This window comes from Silene latifolia, unplaced genomic scaffold (genome assembly GCF_048544455.1).
Source record: "Silene latifolia isolate original U9 population unplaced genomic scaffold, ASM4854445v1 scaffold_95, whole genome shotgun sequence".
NCBI lineage: Eukaryota > Viridiplantae > Streptophyta > Magnoliopsida > Caryophyllales > Caryophyllaceae > Silene > Silene latifolia.
The window spans coordinates 1,975,284-1,987,465 of record NW_027413826.1 but is presented as its reverse complement, the minus strand read 5'-3'; positions in this window follow the sequence as shown (position 1 = coordinate 1,987,465).

Below are 12,182 nucleotides of genomic sequence, written 5' to 3'. Positions count from 1 at the left end.
TAAATTGTAACATATATGAATATATTGAGGATAATGAGATATAGATTTCTAACAAGCGGTATCAGAGCCTTAGGTTGTTTGCATGCAAATCGATTATAGTTTTTCCGAGTTATACGATTAACATATAAAACTTATAAATTTGTGTTTATTATGATATATCACGAAATTTATTATGCATGTTAAAGTTTCTGATCCTAAAATGTATTTAGGATATTTTGGTTAATTTATGGATTTTATTGTTCATTTTATATAATAATGGCATTAAAAATGTGATTTTATGATAAAAATGTCATTTTCGGACTAAAATTAGCTAAACTTTGATTTTTCAGGTGGTTTTTGGATATTTTTTCACATATATTATATTTAGATGACCTGTAAATTTTCATAATTTTATGAGTTTTATGCTCGAAATTTGGATTTTTCATGATAAAATCGAATTTAAATGATAAAATAGGTTAATATGAGAAATATTTTGAATCTGGTCTTAGAAATTTAGTATGTTGTCACATGCAATTTTACAAGATGTGTGTAAAATAATAGGCTATAATTAAGTCTTTATGCATGATTTATGATTTTTTGATGAAAAATAGCATAAATAGTGACTTTAATTAGTATAAATTGCTAAAACATACTTCATGACTAAGGAAAAATGTCACATGTTGCATTTTATTACCTATTTCAGATCTAAAATTTAAAAGTTTATAAATATAATTTTTCTCATATTTTTATGATAATATTTGATAAACCCGATAAAACCGCAACATTTTTTTTCCCTCGATGAATTTCGAAATTTTTAACCCAAGTTTTTGAACATTATGAGTGTCATGGTATTTTTCCAGAATGTTCATGAGTTTAAATTTCAAATTTCAAATTTATTTGAAATTTTTATGATTTATTTGAAGTTTATGGCTTTATATTGTATTTTTGAGTCCATTAATGAACAATTTTAAGAAATATAAGTTAATTATTGTCAATATGTTAGTGGAGACTAATTTTGAGTCCTAAGATGGTTAGGGTAATTAACTTGTGCATAAATATGATTTTATGTAATTTATTGTGATTTTAAAAGGTTGAATCACGCGAATCCATAAAAACCGTTTAACATACGATATTGGCTCCTTAAAGGCGATTTAGCATAAAATTGGGCATGTTCATACATATTATAATGCTGCATTTTATTTATGATTGTCATAATTTTATTTTATGTAATTTTTGAATTATGTAATTTTACTTAGTATGGCCTTAGTTTTTAATTGGTATTACCCGAAATGTATGGGAATATCGATTCGGTTGTAATTTATTGTGATCTCGTATCACCGTTTTGTAATTTAATAGAATTATTTTTACTTTAATTACAAATGTATAATAGGAAATTATGTAATTTGTTATGTAATTTATTTATTCCGGAGATCCTTGAAGACAGTGTCACTCAAAAAGGAAATCCATTAAAGACGGTGTTACCTCGAGATGCGTGCTTCAACCGAAGTTCAAGGGACCAATGGAGTTAGTTTCCGAATATGTAATAGTTAATTAGATTTTCTATTTTAAGAAGGCCATACTAGGATTTAAATTTATGCTTTGCATTTTATTTATATGTCGCATGCATCGCTAAATCGCCATAACTAAAACATGCATTATCATTAAATCGAGTTTATCGACCGTGTCAATTACAATTATCGTAGTTCACCGCTTTAGTTCACTTAAAACGTGATAGATAATAAATTTACATGACCTCTCGCTAAAAATAAACAATTGAGACTTAGCCTTACCAAAGAGTAGAAACCATGAAAACCTATTTCGTGAGGGAGTGCACTCGGCCACACCGGGGTACAAACCTTGTTACGTAGGGGAAGTGGGTGATAAATGTCTATCCACCGAATTCATGTTGATAAGGGATGAATCGGCCACACCGTGCCCAAGTTAATGTGGATTTGGATCATGGACACATTTATTCGAAATTTGGGTTGAACTCAACAAAAGTTTTTTGATAAGGGATGTATCGGCCACACCGTGCCCTTGTCGGATGTGTTTTGGGCAAAAGATAAATGTTAATGTAATTTTATCGACCAAGAGTTCTAAAAGTAGAATCGATTAAAGAGTTAATCCACCGAGTTATATTGATAAGGGATGTATCGGCCACACCGTGCCCAAGTTAATATGAATTTGGATCTTGGAATCATTTATCAAGTTGGGTAGAGGTCACTAGATAAATGCAATAAAACTTGTTTAATTTAATTTTTACGAGTATTATTATTTTTGAAAACGACATATGTTTTATTCCTTCTATTTTGTTTTGTAGACCGTTTTTATTTCTCATAACAAATGGCCACTCCAAACAACAACGCCACACCTCTCGCTAATACTTCATGGCTCCGATCCTTCATGGATCGTTGTAAACTTGAAAAGAATGGGTCAAATTTCTCCGATTGGGATGCCCAACTCAAACTAGCCGCCCAAGGTGACGACAAGCTTCGTTACCTCACCGAGGCCTCTCCACCCGAACCTAATACTAGGTCGACCGCCGCCACTAGGGAAGCATATGAGGCTTACCACAAGGAATCCGCCGCAATGAAAAATGTGTTGATTTTTGCGATGGAGGCGGATCTCCAAAGGAGAGCCTTTAAAATGGGCACCGCTAATAAAATATATTCCAAGCTTGTGACAATGTTTTCACAAACTCCGAGGATCGTCCAATATGAGGCGGCAGCGGCATTATTTGATCTCGACTTTAAGGAGGGCCAAAAGGTTAGCCCTCAAGTGCTCAAATTAATGGAGCTAGTCGAGACTTTGAAGATTCAAAAGGTTGAAATCCCCAAAGAACTCATTGTAGATAGGATTCTACACTCCTTATCCAAAGTCAAGGCATATGTTCAATTTCGGGTGAATTTTAACATGCAAGACAAGGGCGTGTCTCTTGAAGAGTTGCACAAGTTACTTGTGCAAGCCGAAAGGGACATGGGGTTAAATGTTAACCCACCTAAGGATGTGCTTAGCATAAGCACCAAGAGCAAGGGGAAATTCAAGAAGAATGGGAAGAAGAGTAATAAGCAAGCTCCCACTTTCACCAAAGCTAGGACTTTTGAAGCTAGCACTTCCAAGACCAAGAAGGGTCCTCTTGACAAATGCCATTATTGTAATGGTGTTGGATATTGGAAGAGGAATTGTTCCAAGTATCTTGGTGACATCAAAGCTGGAAAGATCACTCCAGTAGGTAAATGACTATCCTTTCTTTTATGTTTCTAATTCAACTATGGTATTGTGATACAAAGTTGTGATAATGTATCCCCTTTTTATTGTAAATAGGGCCTCCACCAAGCAAGGACAAGGGAAAAGAAAAGCAAGCTTGAGATATCATCTAGAAGCTAGGAGTAGCTTCCTTGAAGCTTGGCTTTTTATTGTCTTATTTTAATTTATGTTTCGGATTTTTAGAACTATTTTGATTTCCGTGTTCGACATGGAAATGTTTGATCCTTTCTAAACAATTGTTGTATTTTGGATTATGGTTGCTTGGTTTGCAACCCAAGTCACCCGTTTTATCGTATTTTATTTGTTCTAAAAATTCGCCTTTATATGCTTGCACATAGAAACATATGATTATCCACTTAAAGTGATCTAATAGACAACTGTAATGATGGGATTCATTATATGTCCACAAGCTTAAGGCTTGTGTATGATCAATTATAAAGTGATAATGAGTTAATGAACTCTCCTAAAAGGAATGTCAATTACCAAGTACACTTATCAAATCTAAAACAATTAGTCAACCTATGTGATGGTCCTCCTTATACTTCAATCATTATTTGTGTCTTATAAGCTATCTTAGAATCTCTAGTGTATTTATTCTAAAGATAGAGTGGGAGAAAAATGAAGACACAAAGAAGAACACAATGCAAATTTGTGTACATGAGTAAATGAGATCTACAAAAGATAGAATGATTGGTATACTAATCTAGGGAGTATACTCAAATAGATGAGATCTATGGTCTCGAAAAGATGAGATCTACATGAAAAAAGAGACCAAGTGAAATAATCGAAAGAACATATTCTTAAGATAACTACTTGAGGACACCAAAAGAAAGTTTTGGAAGAAAATGACTAATGAAAAGTGTCAACGAGAGATTTGGCTAGTTTATGAACAACGTATGACCAAGAGTTTTCAATATTGATATTTACTTAAGAGCCTAAATGAAACAAAGTTGCATCCTTGAATATAAATGAGATTTATGACTAAAAGTTGCAAAGAAAGATATGCCGATATCTAAAAGAGCTAAGTTAATTGTTAACCACGCTAGTGTCATTAGTTAACCTCATTATGAAAATGAAATGGTTAAACCTCCTTCCGAAAAGGGTATTTTTGAGAAGGACGTGTATTAAATGAAATTCACATTTAAATAATGACATTGCTACGCATCATTATTAAAATGAATGAGTTAGAGATTAAAATCACTTTCCATAAGTTTAAGATTGAAACCTTTTCAAAATAGGTATTTTGAAAGGATATGCAGGGAACATATATGGTTTGAATCTTAATGACTTGGCAAAGCAAATTGAATTGTTTCGATTGAGTGGTCAATTACGAAACATGTAGAATTAAGTGGGAGTTGGAAATTATCATGTGAAGACATGAAATTTAGTGGGAGCAATCATCTTGTAAAATTTATAACTCATTACTCATTGAGAATGACGAGCTAATACTATCTTTCACAAAGAAGTATTTGAGTTTTCAATTCTGGATGAAAATGGACTATGATGAATCCAATCACATCATGTCAATGAAAATGGAATTGCCATTAGCAGTCATGGTCATTCATTGAACCTTAGAATGGTTGATCACATGATTATTAATGTTTCCGCTATTAGAATAATCATGCACATGTCCAATAATGAATCATATGCATAAGAGCATGATGAATCATTGGCAAGCCATAGAAGAATTGTCATGAATTCTCGAGGAGAACTAATGAGGGATTCCAGTGTTGGACAGAACACTCTGTTATGTGACAAGAGGTTGCACATGTTGAAGTTCAAACACACGTAAGGATTTATGAAAATCCTAAGCCATTCAAGCTAAAAAGAGAAATAAAAGGTTTGGAAATATATTTAGTTAAAGTAAGAAGTTACTCAAAACTAATATTTTTTTTTAATATGCTAGGACTTATAAGAAGTGCCAGGCTAATCATCTTGACAATTGTTGCAAGACCCTATAAAACGTATACCTAGTGCATTGTGAGTTGGTAGAACACTTGACCAGTGCAAGTTATATCATCCACCACAAATTCGTTGGTTATGTGATAAACAACAAGTAAGTTCCTTCAAGATAAAGAACCCAAACCTAGGTTGGGAACCTATATGTGTACTTGGTAAGGTTCATGCTATGAGAGATAACATGAATATAAAGGAAGGTGCAATACAAAAGGTATGAACACATGGACACATGGTATGTTAAACTTCTATTGAAATCAACTAGTGTTTACACACTTACAATATACATCACAAGGTTGTAATATGGTATTGACTACCCGAATGTGATGTCGACATTTGTCGTTTGAGTTATTGTTAACTCACCTTATACTTTGTTACATCCAAACGGGTTGTGGAGACAATTGAACCCCGTTAAAGTGAACGCGGATTAGCATTGTATTCGCCCATAGTTACTTGCATGAGGTGACGTCTCGAAGTGACTAGAGTGTGATGCGATTGATGGAAATTTCAAGTGCCATCAAGTCATGTGAGATGACTAGTCGATCACATAGGCAGACTGTTAGGAACACTTTGTCGGGCCTAATGACCGCTTATAGAGTTCTGGCAAATTTATATAGCCTGGTCGTGGCGAGAGCTACTATAGTATTCTAATGAGTCGATTCTTTTAACTAAAGACTGTTCGCCTAAGATGGCACAGTTTCAGATTAACTTTGGTTTGTGTTACTACGACCTTCGTAAATGGGGTCAAATGGGCATATTTTGGGTTATGATGGCTGTGGCTAGTCGAAGGGAATAAGTGCGATAGGAATTGTCCACCCCTTGTCAGAGTTATAACAATATCTCAGGGCCACTCGAGGAGTAATGAACTGGAAATGCGTGGCCACGCTCGGAAGGTATCCATGGTGGATGATCCGGTCAATCAGTTATTCTCCAGATCGAGGAAACCACTCTCGATATGATCACTTGCAAGTACGACCCGAAAGACACCTTGCATTGAGTGGGAGATAGTAATAGGACAAGAGAATTGGTGATGCACACTTGTCGAGGACAAGTGGGAGATTGTTGGAATATGTGTCCTCCGACTATAATGCGATCACAACTGTCGATCATGATGATCACATGTTTAACTCTCATTTTAAAGAATACAATTGGAAAGTAATATTTTACTGTCAACTGGTCCACACATATCGGTAATGATTGGCTGACTAGAGTTTGACATTACTTTCGTGTGACGGTGGTGATCAGTTGATCCCCTTAGGTCATACCTAAAGGGTAACACTCTTAATTGATTATTTAATTAATCGTATGACGATACGGGTTAATTAAATTACTTAAAATTGACGGACGATTTTGGAAGTAATATTTACGTATCTCATTATAATTTGATTAAATAAGATACGGTCTAAGTGATCAAACTGTTTTATTACTTAGATGAAATTATTGTTTAAAGAAACAATTGCTAATGAATGAATTATTTATTATAAATACAAGATGTTGTGATTTATAATTGGTAAATTATTTTGGTACAAGTAATTATAAATTACTAAGTCGATTTTGTACATGACGTATTTTTATTAATGCGTTGATTTTTAATATGTTAAAAATGCATAACAATTTTACATGACTTGTGACATGTGACAAATTGACAAATTGACAAAGATAAAATGGAATCCATTTTATCTCAAATGGACCGAAATATGGGGTGATTTAGGATAAATATTGTGTTGATTAATTAAGTGGAAAACATAATCATTTTACCTAAACCTAGCCATGCATACCTAGTTAATCTTGTGAAGAACACCTTGCTCATGCATTGGCCATCACCACCCCTCCCCCTACCCGGTTTTGTCATAGAGAAAAGCCATGGGTTTTTCTCTATAATTTACCTTATACACTACTTGAAAAAACTAGTGTATTATTCATTCCAACAACATCAAAAATATAGATTTTAGAGAGATAAAATTACTTCTTAATCTCCCTTCTCTTAACCGAAATTAAGAGACCAAAATAAATATTTTTTGGTCAATTTCATTTAAATTAATATTGTTCTAGTATTAACAATATTAATTTTATTAAGAGGTTATCTTGGGTATTATTCCTTGGGAGGGATTCTCTACTTGAATTCTTTGTTCATCCACTATTTGGAGAGCTCAAGAATAAGTGAGTAGGAGAACTCACTTGTGCCCAATAATCCGAAATTTCCAATGTAAGAATGAAGATTTCTTCTTTATATTTACTTTTGTTTGCATGCATAAGATCAAATTAATTTTATAACTAAATTAAATTGTAACATATATGAATATGTTGAGGATAATGAGATATAGATTTCTAACAAGGATGTCTTCATCAGGAAGTGACCATGTGTCAGTCGTCGGATCCTCGTTGACGGGGTTTTCTGCTAGGAAATCGGCGACTGTCCTTTCCTTGATAACCTTGAGGGTATGAATTTGAGGTCAAATTCGGATAGCATGAGTGTCCACCTAGACATCCTTCTGTTTAGCACGGGCTTTTCGAAGATGTATTTGACGGGGTCCATCTTGGAGTAGATGTGAACCGTGTAGCTGAGCATTTAATGTCGCAACTTCTTTGTCGACCAAACCAGGGCAAGACATGTCTTTTCCACCATGGAAGCCGATTGCAGAAACTACGTCAAACATTACAACAACTGCCAAATCTTTGCCAACATACAACACATACTACCATCCCTTTTGTACACCATGACATCACCCTGGCCTTTCTCGACCTGGGGCATCGACATCATCGACAAAGTCAATCCGATAGGCACCAAAGGACATTGCTTTGTCCTAGTCGCAATCAAATACTTCACCAAATGGGTGGAAGCACAATCCTATGCAGTCTTGACCGCCAAGCAAGTGCCCAAGTTCATCCAAGACAACATCATCTGCAGATATAGGGTACCTCATGAAGTCATCAGCGACCAAGGCTCCCACTTCCGGGCCAAAACACAAGCCTCGTTGGACAAATACAAAATCAAACGACACCGATCATCCCCTTATCGTCCCCAAACCAATGGAGCGGTAGAGGCAGCAAACAAAACACTCGTCACCATCATTAAAAAGATGCGGACTATTACCGCGATTGGCCGAGCAAACTCCCATTCACACTTTGGGGATACCGAACCTCCATTCGAACACCAAATGGAGCAACACCCTTCTACCTAGCATACGGTATGGAGGCAATGCAACCAGTAGAGTTGGAAGTCCCATCTCTACGCATCCTACTAGAAAGGCAAGTCCCTGAGGCGGAATGGACCCGTCAAAGGTTCGAGCAACTCACACTCCTAGATGAACGGCGACTCAACGCCTCGCACAACGTCCAGCTATACCAACGACGCATACAACGGGCATTCAACAAAAAAGTCAAACCCAGAAACGTCAAAGATGGCGACTTGGTCCTCAAGTCGATTTGAGCACCGTTACCCGTCGATCTGAGGGGGAAATTCAAACCCAATTGGGTCGGGCCATACCTAGTCAAGAAAATCTTTTAGGGGGGCGCAGTAAGATTTGGTGACCTAGACTAGGAGGACTTCACAAACCTAACCAACCTAGATCAACTCAAAAAATACTACCCTTAAACCTTAGTAGCCAACAACGTTTCCCTAGTTTTGCGACTAGTGACCGCAATCCAAACCGACGACCTTTCCCTAGTTTCGCGACTAGTGACCACAATCCAAACCAACAACCTTTCCCTAGTTTCGCGACTAGTGGCCGCAATCTCCCTTTCAAGTCAATTCTTCAAAACGTTCTGATTTGAAATTGCATGTTTAATTGAGTCTAAGCTACAGCACCTTGCCATGTTTCCAGCATCCTTTGATCTGTCAAAGGCCCAATCCATTTGCACAATCAAACAAAACACCTGAACTACGAGCATGGTTTGATTTCACCTCTCCAGATGGATACGTAGGTAGTCCTTTCGTACGCAAGAAGGATACAACCACAACACCTAAACAAAATTTACACCCCACTCAAACAAAATATTTGAACTACGAGCATGGTTTGATTTCGCCTCTTCAAGTGAATACGTAGGCAATCATTTCTTACACAAGAAGCATACAAACATCCCTACGCACAAAAACAATAACCCATACAAATTCCAAAAAAGGAAGGAAGTATTCCCTTTTCCTAAAAAAAACAAAAAAAAAGACCTTTCTCCCTTCCCACAAAAATTCCCTTTACTTGTGCAATGTTTAGGATAATTCAAATCGAATTTCCTTTACAGGATGGAGGGAGAAACAACGAGTGTTCACAACTTTTCCTTAGCACGCGGCAATCCTATTATTTAGTTAATAATATGACGGATTACAAACTTGACAACAAATAAAGCTAGGTGAGTCCACAACTTGCCGAGCTAGTGTGTCGACCAAGACATCTCACATAGTAATATTAACACACAAAAACACACAATACACAGCTAATACAACATAATAAAAACACACAAATACTAATACAACATAATAACAAAACGGATAATGGAGGTCTTCACTCTTCCATTTTACCCTTGCCTTTTCCTTCGGGGTACATCTTCCCCTTGTTCTTCTTGCTAGCCCACCTAGCATGGGCTTCCTCTTTTGAACGGATCCACAACGGCAATGGCACCCGGTCTCTTGCACGACCCAATACTCGGCCCAAGCCGAGCCCACATACGGCTCACCGCCTCTTTGGGACCCAAGCTCCTCCTCTTCGGTGACCTTACTGTATCCGGGCTAACGTCATCGGCAAAGTCGTCAAAGAATGCGCGGTTTGCCTTGCCAACCTCCCTATACTTCAAATCGACGACCTCGTCTTTGCATAACTTTGACCTCTCTTCCAAGGTTTGAGCTCTCGGCCATTTGACATAAGCGGAGCCACCCATGTCGTTGAAGCGGGGTTTGGTACCACCCAAGACGGCCGAGTGGCCCACCACCTCTCGAAAGCCTCCACGTGCGCAGAGTTTCGAAAAACACTCTCTTGGACGAGAGTAGCTTGAGCGGGCACCTTTTGTTGATGGCTCATTTACCTCATAACCCTTTCCGGATAAATGAAGGAAACAACCTTCAAGCCTACAACCATCAAAGAGTAAGAACAAATGGCCGGAGGAGGTAACCCCGTAAAGGACGTCAAGTGCCACCATGGCACCACCCAACGGATATGAGGACCGCCCTCCTCCACCAATTTCGAGGTCCAATAGGTCTCGGTGGATGCAACGCTATCCGCATACAACTTCTTCCTCATTGAAAGGTGACGGAAGGAGTAAGAAGAAGCATCAACCGGAGGCTCAACATACCTTAGCCTCTCCATGAGCCATATTTGGGAGATCCTTGGAGATCCAAACGAAGGAGCTTCTCCACAAGAACCCTTCTTGTCCAAAGCTTGGACTATCTCACCCATCACCAACCACGATGGATCCCACTCGTGCTCCATTTGCTCAACCACATGCACAAGGGTCATGCTACCATACCATCTTGACCCATCCTTCTTCAACGCATCAATAAGGAGGTAAGCATGCACTAGGCAAAAGGCAAGAGCCCTTCTCCTAGCCACCTCCGAGATATTGACATCCAAGCGGTTTGAGAAGATGTTGATACGAGCCAACATCTCAACACTATGGGGAGCAAGGAGGAAGTTCACTTGGCTCGTCGCCAATCCCAACAAAGAACGAAACTTCTCCTTGTAACACAACCGAGTTGGAGGAAGCACCGGAGTACAACTCGGCCACCCTCCAATAGCACCCACTTCTTCGGCGAGAGGGCAAATTTCACCTTTCGGAAAAACGAAAACATGATGTTTCGAATCCCAAAAATGAGAGCATGCTTCAAGGAACGAAGATTGTACGTTAACTTGACGGAGCACCAACAATTGACCAACTCCCATTACAACGAGTTGATACTTCTTGGGAGGCAATAAATCCCGATACCAATGTCGCAACCTATTTTCGAAAGTATCCACGAATTGTTTTGTAGAAGAAGAAGACAAAGTTTTCGTAGAGATGTTTTTCGTGTTTCGGATGATGAAACAATGAAGCACAACCGTCCCTATTTATACAAAACAATCAACACCTTTTTTCCGAAAAAAGGGGGAGCTCCTTTGCATCGCCCAGGAGCTCGCGTCTCTTTGGGTTGATTCTAAGGATCCGCACCTTGACTTGTCCTTGTCAAGTTGTGCTTCTTTCTGACGCATCACTTTTCTCGCCTTAAGGCTCACGCCTCTTCAGGCTTACCTGGAAATTTTTTTTGTTTTCTCACACTTATATTTCCTTGGATTCACGTTTTACGAAGTCCGGCACGGTTTTCATGACGCAGCTTTAAACATACTGGTTTTTCTCTTCTTTTTTTAGGGGGAGAAGGGCTAGTCGCCCCGATCCACGACATATCGTTTCCATATCAGTCGAAAATTTCGAAATTTTTCGCATTTCCACAAAAATCAAAATTGATAACATGACATCAATTTTTCGCAAATATTTTTCTCAAATCGTTTTTGCAAATTCAAGTCTTGATCTCGCAAAAATCAAAATTAGCACACTCACAAAATCTCTTTCGAAATTCATCCAAGACGGTTTGAGTATTAAATTTTGAGTTGCAAATAAATTTTGGCAAAATTCGATCCGATTTAATTCAAACACGAATTAATTTCTCGAAATTTCAAAACAATTCCATTTGAAAAATCCAAACGTGACGCCTTATCTCGGAATTTTCAAAATTAATTTTTAACAAACAATTTCAATTTTAACTTCGAGTCATCGTGGTAATTTTTGTTTTCAACAAATACTTTGCATGTTTATGTGTATGCGTATGTGCTACCTGTTGCCTGTTTTCTACACTAACGATGCAGGAACAAATATCGAAGCAAATGGGGAATCAGCCGTTGACCGTGCTTCTCCGAAACACAACACAAGAAAGCCAAACACAAACAAAATACAAACCAAAAACACATATATATAAACCGCCTCAAGCAAAATATACAACACATACAAATCAAAGCCCA